Here is a 17,562-nt window from a genome sequence, read left to right on the forward strand (position 1 = left end):
TGAGGCCATAAGGAACTTTATGAGAACACACTTAATGGACCACAATGGCCCCAGGACCCACCAAACAGGTGGCTTATAAATTCTCTCCACCCCAAGCGTTACGAGCTGACAGAGAACAGAAGCTCGGGGACAGATGTGAGGCTGTGACAGGTGGCTGCAATCTTTTGAGTGTTGCCTTTGTCAGTTCCATTTTAGCATCTACTCTCAAAGTATGATGCTCAAGTACCCTACCATTCCCACCTGTTTTTGGTAAGGGCCCCCAGTCTGACAGAGCAACAGAAACTGAATAGACAAAATTCATGCTAGTACAGTATCACTTTTTCCTAAGTTTTTTTAAATTTTGAAAATATCAAATATTATCATCGAGATTCACCCATTGTTAACATTTTGTCATATTTGTGTTATATCTGTGACTGTATTGTATTGGAAGAAATTTGATACAGATATCCTATCACTTCATCTCAAATGAGGAGTTTATATAACCATCATATAATCTTCACAGTTGAAAATTTAGCATGGATATAAACTATTACTTAATTTATTTTCTGTGTTTAGAATTGCCCAATTTGGGGCATTTATCCCAATAGCATTGTTTCTAATTATGTCTCCCATCCCCAGTTCAAGATACCAGCAGGGACATGCATTGCATTTATGTGCCCTGACTCCTGATAGTGATGAGACTAGCTTCCAGCTGGATAACTGCACCATCTAACTCACCTGATGGCATTTCATATTTACACAGTCCCCCTTTCCACATGGGCTACTGTGAGCAGCTCTGCCCCTGCATGTCCAAGCCAGTCCTCTGTCCTTCTCTGTGCCTCACCTCCTACTGCCCGTGACTATTCAAGGACAGCCTCAAGGTCCCCAGTTTAGCTGCTGTTAGGCAGCATTTTCCTCACTTCCTGCCAGCCTGCCTGAGTGCTATTTCGCACAGGCTGCCAAGTATGTATTTGGGGCCAGTTTCAAAGTTCTTAAATTCTGTGTGATACTTGGTTTCCTTCTTTGACCACTGGAAAATTTAAAAAATTACATCTTTTTATTTTCAATAAACTTCTGAATTTATATACTCTGCTCTAATTTTTTGCTCATTTATTCACTTCAAATGTTAAGTTATAAAGTTGAAAATGTTTTTGTAGGTCAAAGACAAACAAATATTTCATATGGCTCAAGGTAAAAAGTTACTCTTGAGTTACTCCAACATATAGAGACTCAAACGCTGGCAGTAGCCCACCTGGCCAGTTCTGTATCGAGGCTTCTCAGGAGCTGCGTCTCAGCTGAGTTTATATCTGGCTTCAAATTTGCCATTTGTTTTGTTTAACTCTCTTTTCCTGCTGGTAACGGCCTTCTTGGTTGTTTTTTTGGTACCGGGCATCGAACTCAGGACTTCATGCTTGCCAGGCAGGCCCTGCGCCATGGAGCTAAACCCCTGGCCCTGGCCTTCTTGTTCTTTTCCAGAATGTTTCCAGCTACTAGTACTTATTTTTCAACATGAACATTAGAATCAGCTTGTCCAATGCCAACAAGTCCTGCTGGTATTTTTAAAAAACATTTACACATCAACTTTACATTTTCATGATTTTTGAATATTCTGTTCAAGAATGTCTTCATTTTTTGAAGTTGGCCTTTAATTTTTTAGAATTAATAGAAAGCTTTATTGAAATACCATCAGATCAAATAGCATAAAATATGTTATTCTGAACTTTATGTTTTACTGTATTTTTTTCTTTTATTTTTGTGCTGGGAATTGAACCCTATGTCTCATTTATGTGTAGCATGCTCCACCACTGGGTCGGTCATACTGCAGCCCTCACAGCCACTATCACTTTATAACTGTTTATCATCTGAGAAGGGAACTCCCCTGCTTTAGTTATCACCCTTTAGTCCTTGAGCTTCTCAGCCTTTACAACCACTAATCTGCTTTCTGTCCCTATGAATTTCTCCACTTGGGCTAGTTCACATAAACAGAATCACACAATACATGGCCTTTTGTAACTGACTTCTTTTGCTTTCTGTAATTTGTGGAGATTTCCCATTGTGTAGCGTCTATTAGTATTTTCTTTACTTTTGGTAAAAAGTTGTGGTAAAAACATCAAAAACGTTATAATTTTAACCATTTTTACTTGCATAGTTCAATAATGGTAACTGTGTTCATATATATATTTTTTTTGAGATAGGGTCTCGCTATGCAGTTCAGGCTGGCCTTGAGCTCACTTTGTAGCCCAAGCTGGTCTCAAACTTACAACGATCCTCCTGTCTTACCCTTCCAAGTGCTGGGATTACAGGCATGCACTACCACACCCAGCTCTGTATTCACATTCTTGCACCACAGATTTTTAGAACTTTTTTCTTCTTTCATGATGGAAACTCTGCTCACTGAATACCTCCCTATTTCCCTCTCTCCTTAGCCTCTGCAACTACAATTCCACTTTCTGTCTCCAAGTTTGATTATTCTACACACTCACTTAATTGGAATTATATGGCTATTGCCTTTTTGTGACTGACTTATTTCACTTAATACAATGTTCTCAAGGTTTACCCAGGTTGTAGTATGTGACATCATTTTCTGTTTTTAAAGGCTAAATAACAATCCATTTTAAGTATATACCACATTTTCTTCACTCATTGATGGACATATTGGCTATGGAAACAGTGTTAGAACAAGCATGAATATATAAATATCTCTGAAGTCCTGCTTTCAATTCTTTTGTGTTTATTCTTAGAACTGGGATTGCTGAGTTGTATAGTTATTTTATTTTTAATTTTTTGAAGAAACTTGATATTTCCACAGCATCTGCAATATTTTACATTTTCATCAACAGTGCAAAAGGGTTCCAATTTATCCATTCCTTGATAACATTTATTTTATTTTTTAATAGTGGACATTCTAATGAGTGTGAGATAATATCGCATCCAGTTTTTTTCCATGTCTCTGATATTTTAATAGGAAAAGAACATCAAAAACATATAACAGAGGAAATGAAGACAGCAAAATACAAAAAAGAACTCTTAAATATGCAATTGAGGACTACATGTTACTACCAATTCTTTCTTCAGTAAAATCTGTTAATGAACCACGTTCCCATAGAACTTAAGATTTTGTTTGATTCTCTTCCCCATGACCAGAAATTCTAAACTTACAGGGAAAAAAATGAGAAAAATAACATTGCATGACAGTGGACACCAAGTTCATAAAGAATCTCCTTTTAAATGAGATATTATGGAAGAAAATCCCATGACAATTATAATCCCATGAGAATTGTTTTTAAGCACAGTAAGTTTGAGCCTTGGTCTTCATGAAGATACTACAGTTTGTATAGAAACTATAAATATATAAGACTCCAACAGGGAAAAAATTTGGAATACATATTACTGTATTTAACATTCTATAGGCCTGGAAAACTTTTGAGGGGAGAGGGAAAATGATAGTCAATTTAATTTTTACTTAAGAATGCATACCTATGAAAAAGTTCTGGGTGAAAGGGTGCTCCAAAAGGAACTATACTTTGTGAAAGCAAACAACTTATGTATATTTTTTAAAGGAAAGAAAAAGTGTTGAATAAATGCAGTCCCTTCCAAAAAGTAAATCTTAAATTAAGGGGAAATAAGTCTAATAGTGTAAATGAGTCTGGCTCAGAAAGGAAACTGAACAACATATCCAAGATCTGTCCATAAAAGTAATGATGGTACATCTTTAGTATTAAAGAATTAGGCTGTGAAAAGTTCAGTCCAGAATTGATTTTTAAAATCTTCTTTGTGCTCCTTGGTGGGAGCATAATAAAGTTCCATGGTTTGTTCACTTTCCAGTATTTGTAACTGACCAATTCCAAAGAAAAAGAGCCATTTACTACAGTGAACTGGCCACTGGCTGTTGCTATGTAAATTGTGTACTACTTCTCACTGGCTGTATCAAGGTTCATCTGGTTTGATTCTCCTTTGCTTCGCAGTTCTTCTAAAGCTAACCTCACAGCCACATACTTCAATAAGTGAGCAACAGTAGCCTTATCTGAAGTCTTTATGTATCTTGTCTGTGCACTGTCATCTTTTTCCATAAGTGTGGGACAAGGCCTGAATACTAAGTCAATTTCACTAGCACCATCCACTGCTGGATCGATTGCTACTGCTGCATTGTTATTATCAAGTTCAAGCCCAGAATCATCAGATATTTTGGTCTGTTTGTTACTAGGGCCTGCTTCCTGATTGCTACATGTGGATGCATAACTACAGGGCAAACTATCACCTGCTCCACTACCATTTTCAATCTGTTGTTTTTTGCCCCTCTGTAACCTGTTCATGGCCTGGATCTTCAGACCTTGCTCAGTTCTGGGACTGAGGGCCTGCTGATTATTGTGCTTGCTGATTCTGGCTAATACTCTCTCTTGATCAGCTTCATACTCATCACGACTAGGGTAAATGTTGCTGATGAGTGCATCAAAGTTTGGGTCTGGCCTTGGTGATCTTTTGGAAATTAGTTTTTTCTGACAGGTAGGACATTCTTTGTTGCCGCTTCTTAGGGCTGTGATAATACAATCTGCACAAAAACGGTGCAAACTCTTTTTTGCAGTCATAGTGTTCTTCAACATATCCAAACAAATTGGGCACATTAATTCGCTGTGGAGACTGCTAGGTGAAACCACAATTTCCAAGCCATCCGTTATTGCTTCCTGAGGTGTTCTTTGTAATTTGTATAAGATCAGTGCCCATGTTTTGCTTAATGATTGAGTTCCATCTGTCTGCACAGCCTGAGACATTGAGCATCTCTGGGAGCAAGAAGACGGCTTCGGTAGGAGGAAAACGATCCTGACATGCAGGAGAAGGGCTGCTCGGCGACACCGTGTACCAAAGACCTCAGTATATTAACCAAAACGTTCAAAACGCGAAATTTCCGGGAGAAACAAACCAAGTACCCCCTCCCCCACGTCTCCTCCAGGTTAAGCTCCAGGCTCTGGAAAAGCACTAACAGATACTCCCGGGCAGGGGGCGGCACTCCCAGCACTCATGAAGCCGACGGGATGTGCCTGCCGCCTGCAGGGAGCCGCGGCTAGGGGCAGCTCCACGGCCCACTGGCCCCGGTGACAGCCCGCGGCACCGCATCCAGTTTCGATTTGTATTTCTCTAGTGATTAGTGAATATGGACTTTTCTTTTTTAATTTTAGAAATAAAAGGAGGAAAATACTAACAGATCGACAACGTTTTACAAAATAGCAAAGGATCAGCACAGACATTACAGAGTTACAAACAGAGTGGTAGGGAATTAACAATGCTTATTGTATTACATATTGATATCTTCAATATAGTTTCTCATGAAAACACATATAGACATACAAAGACTCTTCTTACAGATATGTTGGCCCTATATTTCTTCATTAAAGACACACCCATTCAAGTAATTTGCCTACTTTTAACAAGGTTGTTTTCTTGTTGAATTGTAAGAGTTCTATATATATTCTGGATGTTAACCCTTTATCAAATACACAGTTTGCAAATGTTTCTTCTCACTTCATAGGTTGCCTTTCATGCTGTTGATTATTTAATTTCCTTTGATATGCGGAACTTTGAAACTTTGATATAGTTTCATTTGTTTTGAGTGCTGTATCCAAGAAATCATTAGCATATTATGAAGTTTTAACTTACACTTTTTTTCCAAGAGTTTAATATTTTTAGTCCTTATGTTTAGGTCTTTAACCCACTTTGAGTTAGCTTTTGTGGGTGGTATAAGATAAGGGTCAGACTTCACTATTTTCATGTAGATATACTTTTCTCAATATCATTTGTTGAAAAGATTGTCCTTTCACTATTATGTAGTCTTGATACTCTTGCTGAAGATAATTTGAGGATTTATTTCTGAGCTCTCTATTCTTGTTCAGTGGTCTATACATTGGCCTTTATTTCACTATTGCATTGTTTTGGTTGCTGCAGTTTTATAATGTATTTTGAAATCAGAAAGTGTGAGTCTTCCAAATTTGTCTTTCTTTTTCCAGATTGTTTTGACTACTCAGGATCCCTTCATATGCTACATGAATTTTTTGATTGTTTCTCTATTTTTATGAAAACACAATTGTGATTTGATATGATTAGAACAAATCTCTAGGTCACTTTGGGTAATATAGACATTTTAACAATGTTAAGGCTTCCCCAATCCATGATCATGAGATGTCTTTTATTTTCTGCTACAGCCTTATAAGGATTCTAGTCCAACTCCCAAAAGATTCCTTCTTCCAAACTGGAATCTTTTGAGCCTGGCCTTTACTGAATATATTCCTGTCAGCATTCTGGTCTTCTGACTATTGACCAGAACTTCCCATCCAGTTCAACTTACAGCGTTATGCAACTTCTGTAGCAGGTATCTCCACAACTTTTCAAATTTTTCTTACAAACCAGTTGCCAAGGCTTCTAAGCCACATGGTTATTTGCAGTCAAAATAACAGCCCCGATTCTTTTGGCATCATTTCCTGTGTGTGTCACTTTCTTACTGCTGGGACAAAGTACTCAATACATGCAATTTAGAGGAGAAGAAATTTATTTTTATACACAATCTCATTGCTTTCCACTGCACAGTGAAAGGGCATGGTATGTGCGTGTGCGTGTGCATGCGCGTGCGCGCACGCGCGCGCGCGCGCACACACACACACACACACACACACACACACTCAAACTGCTAACATGGCAGTCAGGGAGTAGAGACAAAGGGTGGATCCAGGAACAAGAACAGACTCTTCCAAGTCACATCGAAGTCACATCTGTCTCTGACAGAAATGTCTTTTACTTTTGACCCCAATGTTTTTTCTGCTGCAAGATAAAGCTTTACAATGAAGTCATGCATGCTTCTGAATTCCAGATAAAATTAAATAGGGTGAGCAGAAAATCTATTAAACAGACTGGAACATTTAAACACTGGAACAGTGATTATAGAAAATGCTTCATTTGATGATGAATTTATGGAGATGTAATTTATATCCCATACAATTCATGGATCTGAAATGTGAAATTTAAAGATTTCTTAAATATATTCAGAGTTGTTCAGCCAACATCAAAATATACACATTTGCATAACCTCAAAAAGGACACTTTTATCTGTAATAAGGTAACCCCCTCCAATCCTTGACACCAGTTTATCTCCTTTCTATCTTTAAATATTTGCCTGTTCTGGACATTTCATGCAAGTGGAATCATATGACATGTGCCTTTTTTGACTGGCATTTTTATACAACATAATGTTTTTATGGATCGGTATTTCTTTCCTTTTTTTTTGCTTATAATATTCCATAGTATCAAAGTACTTCATACAAGTAAATATTTGAGTACCTGTTGGGGACCACAAATTCACAATGGCTAGTTTTACATACTTCCCTAAGGGGTAAACAGGGGCTTGGGATTATTGGTATCACCCTTTTGAGATTTTTATTATCTCATTATCTCATTATTGGTGGGCCATCCTCTCCTACCTACTAGGACTAAGACTAAGACTAAGACTAAGACTAGTAAACATACTCCAGTGCAAGATCCTTCTTAGCATAAGACCACCTCACCTGATAATCTCTTCCTCATTCAATAAATGCCAAGGTTCTTGTTGCTTCATGGCCTTTTTGTTCTCCATGAACAACTAACTGGTTATCCCAGATCCCTGTTGCTTGCTATTTGTCTCTTGCTCTTTCTCTTTTGCTGTGCACCATAACACCTTGCAGCAGACTGGAGGCTCACTGCAGGAGTCCCCGGTAAGTACAAACTTCAGTTCTCTTGGGTTTGTATTTAGGAGTGGAATTGCTGGATGAACTAATAACTCCATGTTGCCCCTTCTTAGGAACTGCTGTACAATTCTAATCTGCAACTCAGCAATAGCACATGGCATTATTACCTGCCTTTGTGATCATAACTTTTCTATGGGTGTGAAGAGGTATGACAGGGTAGATCTGATGTGCATTTCCTTAATCATTGAGGATTTTCAACATTATCTTGTGTTTTTTCCCAATAGAAACATTTTTAAAAGAAACTTTTAAAACATAGCTTCATTTTACAAAAAAGCAATAGGATAGTTAAAAAGATTCCCATGTACTCAGATTTATTGACTGTTAATGTTTTGCTCACTTTTAAGGCTTTAGTTCTGTTTTCCTGTGTTTCTCTCTGTGCCTCTCTTTTCAAACCCCCACATTAAAGACAGTCTAAGAGTAACTTGAGGTCATTAATATCATTTGTACATGAAAACTTCATGCAGATTTCTCAAGAACAAAAGATTTTGTTGTTGTTGTTATTTTATAAAACTTTACTATATTTACCAAAATCAGAACATTCAATACATATATTATCCATAGACCATATTAAAACATCACCAATTATCCCAATCTTCTAGAGTTAAGTACAGGATGACAAACTGTATTTAGTCATCAAATATTTTATCCAATTTTAATCTGAAAACATGCCCCAGCCTTTCTTGATTTACCATGAGTTGATATTTTTGAATAATTTGTACCATTTATTTCAAGGAACAGATTCCATGCTCTTGTGATTAGATTAAACTATGCATTTTTAAAAGCAGGACTATCAAAGAAACAAGTAATGGATAGTATATTTTCCCTATTCGTGATTTCAATCTTGAGTAAAACATGCTGAGTTCTTACAATAAGGGTTGGTAACACAAAATGCCACTGTTTCAGAAATCAGCCAGTGGCTGGGGGTATAGCTCAGAGGCACAAGAGCCTGCCTGGCAAGCGCAAGGTCCTGAGTTTGATTCCTGGTACCAAAAAAACCCCCCAAAAACCAAAAAACAAAAAGAAAAAAAATAAACCAGAAATCAGCCAGCATCTGGAACTGGTATCACTAGATATATCTAGCAGCAGAGAGCAATGGAGAGATACAAAAAATTGCCAGGAGCCACCATATTCCTGAGACCTAACAGTAGTGCTTTCTCTGAGCAGAAAGGAGGGCAGCTAATATTAAAAGAGATGATAACTGTAAGAATTCAAAGTGCAGGACTGTTAAAATAACCACGCTTGCCAACTAATAATTTCTATGCAATTGGGCAAGAAAAACATCTGGTTGATAACATCTTGGAAATCAATCTTTCCCTTAGAAGGCTTTGAAGAAGAGAGTAGACAATGGTGGTGGTCATCTATAATCTCAGGAACCAGCCCACACTTTATTTCCATTTTTTATGTGGCTAAGAAACCACAGTAATCAGTGACAGTGGGACAACAGACAGGACTTCAACAAGTGTCTTCAGGAGTTTTGAATCTTTTCTTTTCTTGAATCTATTCTTCAGGAGTTTTGAATCTTTCTTTTTCTGACCCAGGTGTGATATTCAAGATTATTCTTTTGGTAAGAACTCAAAACAGAAGCAATGACTAGAGACCACAGTAGGAAAATTACCACTTGTTCAATGTGGCATGTGCCTGCCCCTGACCCAGTGGGGGGGGGGTGAGGCAGAGGGACCACAGGTTATATAGGGCATTAACGCACTTCTGGATATGTTTCTGAAAATACCCTCCCATCTCCCTGTCATGAGCCCATATCAGTCCCCTTTCTAATGCTGACCGCCTGGAGTGTTGTATCTTGTCTTGGTTGGCATGAGATGTTGTTTTACGCTTGTGTTCAGGGTAAGAACTGGATTAGCTGATGCCGCAAAGCCTTTTTCTCCTAAAGCTGCTGTCTCAGTATGGGCAGTGGGTGTTCATTTTCACACCGAAAGCTGAGCATTGAGTCATTTCTTAATTACTGCAGGAACCATTCAACTCTGAGTCAGGGATGCTGGAAGAAGAGGAGGGTGAGAGCAGGAGACAAAACTCAGTGGTGAACACTTGTAAATGCTATTCCATTATGAAGCAGTAAATTTGGGAAAATAAGCGCAGCATGTTTATCTACCTTAAGTATTATCATTGTTGGTTTACCATAATCAGTCCTCTTTTGAGTAGAGGAGGACTGATTTAAATATCTGTAGAATATTTATTTATCCTAGACAATCTTTCTTTTGTCTGTCAGACAAATTAAATATATATCTACCTTAGTTCTTTCTTCTTTTGGCTTTAAGCCCACCCACGTATGGAAATGTTCATATTTGCACTTTAAGTTTTTGATAGTAGGTCAATTAGCAAGAGAGACAGAGGGAACATCAGAATGATTGAGATGGGCAATGGGAGATTAGATTCTGTGATGGAACCTGCTGTGGGTCTCATAGAACAGAACATCTGAGTCTCCAAGAGAAGTGAAGGACCTTTGCAAAGTATGTCACATGGTGCTTGCACTGATCAAATGATGTGAAGTTCGCTGGGGAGAAAAGGAGGCCATAACTGCAACCTTAATCTCTTTTTTTTATTTTAAAAAATAAAAGAACGAAAATATATTAACAAACACACTTACATTTACAAAATAACACAAGAACAATACAAACAGTACTGAAATTCAGACAAGGTGATGGGAAATTAACAATGGTTGTTGTATTACATACTGATTTCTTCAAAGTGGTTATTCAGGAAAACAAATATAGACACATAAGTTTGATCAAATAATTAATCCTTAACTGTTCCTTTCAATAAAGTGATAGAAGTCAGTAGTACAACTGTGATATCTATCCCGTAGATACATATATACACAATTTCCCCTTCTTTTCTCTTTTCCCTCATCACAGTTGCTCTTTACTTTTGAGCAGTTTCCTTTCATTTCACAATGTCTATCATACCTCCTGCAACCTTTATCTCAACCTAAGTGTGTATATTGTACAACAAATGTGGTGAGTGGGACCCATTCTCTTGACAGAGAAGAATTTCTTTCTAGTACCATTTTAACTTCTCTCAGAACTTATGGACAGTTCCTCAGGGGCCATCCCAGATTTCAGAAATGTGGGCTTATCCAGATCATGATACTTTTATTACTGTGTGAGATCAGGAACATTACTTTAAATAGTGTGAATGTGTGGGTTAGATTTCTTTCACTCTAACCAAATACCTAAGATGATTAACTTATAGCTCCATTATAGATTTATTTTGGCTCACTATCTCAGAGGTCCTAGTCCATGGTTGGCATCCCCAATGCTCTTGAGCCTGTGGTGAGGCAGAACATCATGGTAGGCAGCACATGATGGAGCAAAACTGCTCACTTCCTAGTTGTCAGGAAGTAGAGAGAGTTTACTGTCACCAATCTCTTTCTTGAATCCCATTAAGCTATGAACTCATAAATATTGTTGATTTTTTGTCATTCTTATTTGTTTTTACCGTGAATAAGTGTTGAATAGTGCCAAAATCTTCTTCTATATCTGTCTATATGATCATGTGGCTTTGTCTTTTAGACTATTATTATGCTATATTATACTAGTTGAGTTTTTGGATGTTGCATGAACCTTGTACTTGACATGGTACATAGTCACTTATACATGTTGATAGATTCTGCTTGCTAATATTATAACAAGTAGTTTTACATCTATATTTATGAGGGATATTCTCTTATAATTTTTGTTTCCTGTGGTATGTCTGTATAATGTTGATATCAGGGAACATTAATTTCATATATTCCTACCTCATGTTCAATCCACTTTGAAGATAATTGCATCTCCTTGTATATCCAAGTTTCTATGCATGAAAAAGTACATTGGAAATGTATTGGACCTATATAAATAATGTAGAGATGGAATGCAGATAGGCAGAAAGAAGAAAATAGCATTTTTGGAAAGAAGAATTTTCATTTAAAAACTAGTCAATATTGTACAGAATTATGTGATACCATAACAAAAATAGACTGTAATGGAATAAATGTTCATGCTATTCCTGATCTGGTCTACCAGCCACCCTAAGCTTTGCTTAAGCCATGGGTCTCATATCCTGTTTGCAGCCAGGTTTGTGATGTCCCCTGCCATTCATGTAGTAATAAAGTTTAGAATGTTGCTGTTTCCACAAGTACATGAAGAGAACCCCTTGAACATAATCTACTAAATGGAGACACAACTTAGGAGCAGGAATTTTTCCATAGGGGTTCTGGTTTCCCCAGTGGCTAGTTGAATAGCTTCACTGATGCATCCCAGAGGTTACTGCCAGGATGGCAATATGAGATGGATTTTGACCAATGGGAGAGAAGAAATGGGAGGAAGGCTGCAGTTACATTACCTGGTCTTCCTTCCATGGCTCCCCTCTCAACACTTTCAAGTTACAGTAGTTTCCCATGGACTCTGGAGACATTTCAGGTAGAGAAATGAGCTGCACTGTGGTGGAGATGTGGTCAGCTCACCATGGCACCCTCATGTATCATACTCCTCTCCTGTCCCATTTCATGCCCATGGTCCCACACTCTTTTCTGGAAATGTGTCCCCAAAAATATGAACACATTTTTTTCTCTACCTTCTAAAGAATCCAGGTATACAGGGCCTTGGGAATCAGCTGTAAGTGATATCACAAAATCACAACTCCAATCAGAATTTATCTATAAGTATTTTTAATTAGCCCCAAAGAAATGTTTAAACAACTGAATTATTTGCTCTTGCTTAAGAGTTGCAAGACTGAAGTATAATCTGAATTTCCTACGTGTCATGTATAACTGAGGTCTTGAGAAAATTGCCAGGAGTGGAGTTGAGGCTGATACAGTACCCATTGCTTCTTCTGATAAAAATGGGCTTAGTGCCTGCAGGCATTTGTCACCATACTTAACCAGTTTCCTCTTGTGGTTAGCATTTAATCCTTATATAAACATCCCTGCCACAGCTGGCTTCAAGAGAAACACACTTTGGTGATAATGAGAACTATAAAGCATACTGACTTCAGGAAATGAGGCTTTTCCTGTGAACTCAGTAGACAGTAAACATCACACCCACTTCACGGGGCTGTGCTCACTGATGTACTGCTGCGAACCTATGCACTATCACACTTATAGGATTGACTCCCATGAGCCAGACGGGAGCCTATATCCAGTGGATGGTGAGCCAGAGGCCCACAGTCTCGGTGAGTTCCTTTTCACCCATGCAGCATGGCAAAGGACAGATAGCACATCTCACAGGCATTTCTTTTCAATTTTCTTACAGTGAACATCCATAAGGAAGCGTAGTTTTAAATAAATGAAAATATGTGGTCTGGGATCTTTAGGCTGGTTAGCATCTACTGGAATTCCTTGATGCCAAGGTCATAGGGGCATCAAACAAAGGGAGGAGAGGAAGGAGAAAGGCTGTGGATGCCCCTGTTGCATCCTGAGGAAGCTGCCTTCCTGATGTTCAGCCTGATCCTCCTACTACTACTTTTCCCTTGGATTCAGGTGCTGCAGGAACTTGGAGAGGAGGCATGACAGGGGCAGCACTGGCTTTACTGAACACAGGCTTCAAATGAGCAGACTTGACTTGAAATTCTGCCCTTTTGTCACCACCAGAGAACTGTGAATGGATTTCTCTACTCTTCTAAACTTCAGTTACCCAGTGTTTTAATCTGTGTTCTGTTACTGTAACCCAGTACCTGATACTGAGTAATTTATACAGAATGGAGGTCTATTCAGCTCATGGTTGTGGAAGGTGGAATGTCCAAAAGCATAGCCTGAGTATCTGATGAGGGTCTTCCTCCTACATCATAGCATAGCACAGGGCAATGCATAGTGACACAGAGCAAGCTTGCCAAAGACAGCTCACTTTTATAACAAACCGTTCCCTTGATGACCCATTAGTACATAACTGAGGAGAGAGCGCTCAGAACTCAGGCACTTCCCAAGGGTCCCAATTCTCAAAGTTTCCACAATGGGGAAAAAGTTTCCAACACATCAGATTTGGGGGACACATTAAAACATGACAGCTCAGAAGTAAAAAAAAAAAATCTTCAAGAATGCCTATTTTGTAGTGATGCCTTGAAAATCCAGATATGATATATTGGGCAGTGCCAAGGGGCTGATATTTGATTCCAGTTGTCCCCTATGCTCAGTCCTCCATCCTGAGGTAGGCTTATACAGTCCTGCTTCTGGAGAAACTAGGAAGACTGCTGGCTTCTCTGACTCAGGCACGCATTCCACCTGGTGGTGCTTTGTGGGGAATGAGAATGAGACTTGATATTTGGGTGTATCAGTTCAGATGTACTATTGTATATATGGATGTTGCCAGAGACCCCTATAGATGTACTGAATCTCCTGACCCCTCCACACCTCACCTGGATCCAGAAATGCAAGTGGAAACACCTGGCAGCACAGGCCCCCCAGACTGACTGCCTGTGGCTAGGCTGATGCGTTACGGTTTAGCCATACTCATTATGCAACATTTAGACCCCAACCTCAGAAAGAAGAATCAACTGGCCTGTCATGAGAGCCTAATGGCAATTGTTTTGTATGATAAAGAAGTCAGATATCAGTTTCACAAGGGTGAGGTCTATGGTACAACCCAAGTCAAAGCCAGGGAAGTAGATGTTTCTGGGGTTCTTTGCACAAGTGCTCTATGCTGTAAACACAGGATCCTTGGACAAAGACCTAGTTAACCAACGAGACATGTCTAGGCCTGCAGAAGTCCTGGGTTTCCTCTGTCTCTGAGATGAAGTCTAGTTTTGCTTGTCAGCTTTCTTAGTCAGGTTAATTCTGGACACAGTTGTCAGACTCCTTTTCTCTGTGCCACTGTATATTTATCATTTTCATATTCCTTTGGTAAGCTCTTCAATGGCTGCCAGAAAATAAGTAAGATAATTCATAAGCACACTTCCTGGTCCTTGGCATTTCAGATTCAAGTGTTTTCCTTCAAGGAATTACCCAGAGTAGGATCTGGGATATATCTCAGCAGCACAGCACCTGCCTGGCAAGTGCAAGGTCCTGAGTTCGATTCCCAGTATCAAAAAAAGAAAAAGAATTACCTAGAAGCACCTCAAGGCATTTACGGTGTCCTGAGACCTCTGTGGCTGTGACACTTGCTGCTGTCCTTCTAGTGGCTTCCTTCCTACCCTGATCTTACCCTGGTCTTAAGTATTTTTAGCCCACTGCCACTGAGGGTCTCAGCTGCATCTCTTGGCATGTAGAAGGAAATTCGTCTTACAGTAGTTGAGAAGTAAATGGAAATATTAGGCAGAATGTAATTCATGGCAGGGGAGGCTTCTGATGTTAGACTTCTAGAGCATGGAGAGGTGTCATCATGCCTGCTGGAGTCTGAATCCAAAATATTTCCTTTTGTCTAAGCTCATTTGAGTCTGGTTTCTATTGATATAACCCTGACACATGTGGAAATGGATCCTTCACAGAATATTGGAAGGAGCAGGCTTTATAACATTAGGCTGCCTGGGAGGTGGACCATCAGGGAGTATGGCTCCTTCTGGTTGGCATGGAGCTATCTTCTTGTCCTGGATACTTTCCCCTTCACATTTTTTTGTGTTCTTGTTACTGGGAATTGGCCTTCACAGACAAAGCCCTTGGGGAGAAGTTGGGGGTGCATATTTGCTTGCTGGAAGAGGGAGGGGACCCAGAAGAAAGATGAAAGGTAGCAGTTGGAAGTCCATATGCAGACAGATGTGAGATGAGTTGAAATCATCTTCTCACTGATGAATTTGTTAGATAGTATAATTTGTCAAATGAATTTTATTGTTTAGGGTAAATAACAGGAAAACAGGAGAATATCTGTGTTCAGTACAGATGAATAATTTCCTGAATATTTTCAGTCCACAAATATAAAGTCCATACATGTTGAAGGCTCACTGTATTTGTTATATTCAGAGGTAGGTGCGTCACATTTTATGAGATACCATGTGAAATGCCAGAACTCATAGTGGGTGATGGTCTCCAATTTGTTTTCTGTATTCTGGATCCTTTTGTCACCCTGCAGGTGGACCTTGAGGAGAAGATGGGTGAGTACTGTTATACAGAGAATGTTGTGAAATTGGCAAATGCCTAGGAGATACTGTTTAGTGCCTCCCCAGGCCTGCTGTTTATCTCAGCCCAGGCTCACCTCACTGTCAGAAAATATAGCTTCCCACCACCTAACCACAGGGTGCCATGTTTGTGAAGCTGATAAACAATTGCTCTTTTAATCCAATGAACACAGACTTTTTCCTTTCCTGGAACACAGATGCTATAGACAGAGCATTATTTGAATTTATTTATTTTGTACCCTTTATGTGCATCTAGAGTAATCATCAAGTCAATTTTAGAAGTGAGCCTGTAGGTCACTTTATTTGACAGATACAATAGTGTGTGGTTGTAGTCCCAGCTACTTGGGAGGCTGAGGCAGAAGGATTTCCTAATCCCTGAGCAACATAGCAATTCCCATCTCTAAAACAAACCCACATCTCAAAACAAAACGGAAGTGATTCATTGTATCTATTATTAAAATGTGGTATGATGTTACAATTGTGGTTACAATTCATATGGGAAGGTGAGGGGCAACAGGTGATGTAAAAAGACAAAACACAAGGAGCAGATTTGCTGGCTACCGTCCCAACACGTGAGTGGGAGAACTCACTTAGGGCAGAAAGGCATGGGTCCATTCATGAGGCTCCAGCCCAATGATCCAGGCATCTCCTGCCAGGCTCCACCTTCTGGTGCTGCAGCACTGAGGAAACATATTTTGGGGGACACTACAGCAGGCTGGTTTTATGGGTGATAGAGATGCTACCAGAAAAGACAGTATGGTGGATTGACAACTGGTGGCAAACTTGTTACACTCAGGTGAACTGAATCAACATGGCCCTGGGTGTGAAGGGCTTAACTGAGGATTGTTGCCAACAACAAAAAAAGGAGAACTGGAGAGAAACAGGGGGTGCTGTTGCTTCTCCTGGAGGAACTGGTCATGCTGGCTTTCCTGATATGAACTTGGCTGTTCTCATTGTCAGAGGAGCTTGGGACCTCATTGTTGATGCAAATGGCTGCAGTTCACTTTGGGGGAGCTCTGGTCCTTACTTTGAGCATCACTTCATGGCTCCTGTGCAGATCCCTCAGCCTGCTGGCACAGATCCTTTATCCTGCTGGCATAGACTTTCTAGCTTCCACCACTGACCTTTGGATTTTGCCAAGATACCTAAAAGGGGAATAGCTTCCCAGAGCAGATCCTTGATACAGACTTGCATGAGACATTGTCATGGGCTCTAGGTCTTCATCTGGATTCATGTAGGACATTGCTGTGGGATACAGGCCCTCAGCTGAATTCTTTGGGTCTTTAATGTGCAGAAGGAATTCACTGTCCTGTGCTGTTTTGCATTTGACTCTTTGCGTGACTATTATAAAATGAATTATGTGTTCTGTATGAAATTGTTTTCCTTGCAAACCCTGACTAAAACAGATGGCCATGCCTAGCACTGAAGAGCTCCCAGGGCTTCTATTTAAGAGGCCAGGGGTCTCACATAGAGCACTGGGAAGTCCAGCATGGGATTTTAGGTGCTGGAGTGGAAAGTAGGGAATATTTGGTATGAAGAGTACAAAAGACCTAATTGAGTCCCCTTAAATTTATATGTTGATCCCCTAGCTTCCAGTAGTTCATAGTATGACTATATTAGAGGTAACTAGGGTAAATAGTTAGGTGGGCTCCAGTTTGTTCTCATAAGAAGAAATTTGGAGGACATATAGGATGGCCATATAGGCTGCTTCCAAGATTTAGCTACTACAAATTGTGCTGCTATATACCTGAGTTATTCATGTATCATTGTTATACCATGT

At 39.5% G+C, this 17,562-nt stretch overlaps 1 pseudogene; it reads right to left on the minus strand.

The window, feature by feature from the left end:
- Positions 1–3,887: 3,887 nt before the first annotated feature.
- Positions 3,888–4,748, minus strand: LOC102028471 (annotated as a pseudogene).
- Positions 4,749–17,562: the final 12,814 nt, after the last annotated feature.

Source organism: Chinchilla lanigera, unplaced genomic scaffold (genome assembly GCF_000276665.1).
Source record: "Chinchilla lanigera isolate Chin_1 unplaced genomic scaffold, ChiLan1.0 scaffold00145, whole genome shotgun sequence".
Taxonomy (NCBI): Eukaryota; Metazoa; Chordata; class Mammalia; order Rodentia; family Chinchillidae; genus Chinchilla; species Chinchilla lanigera.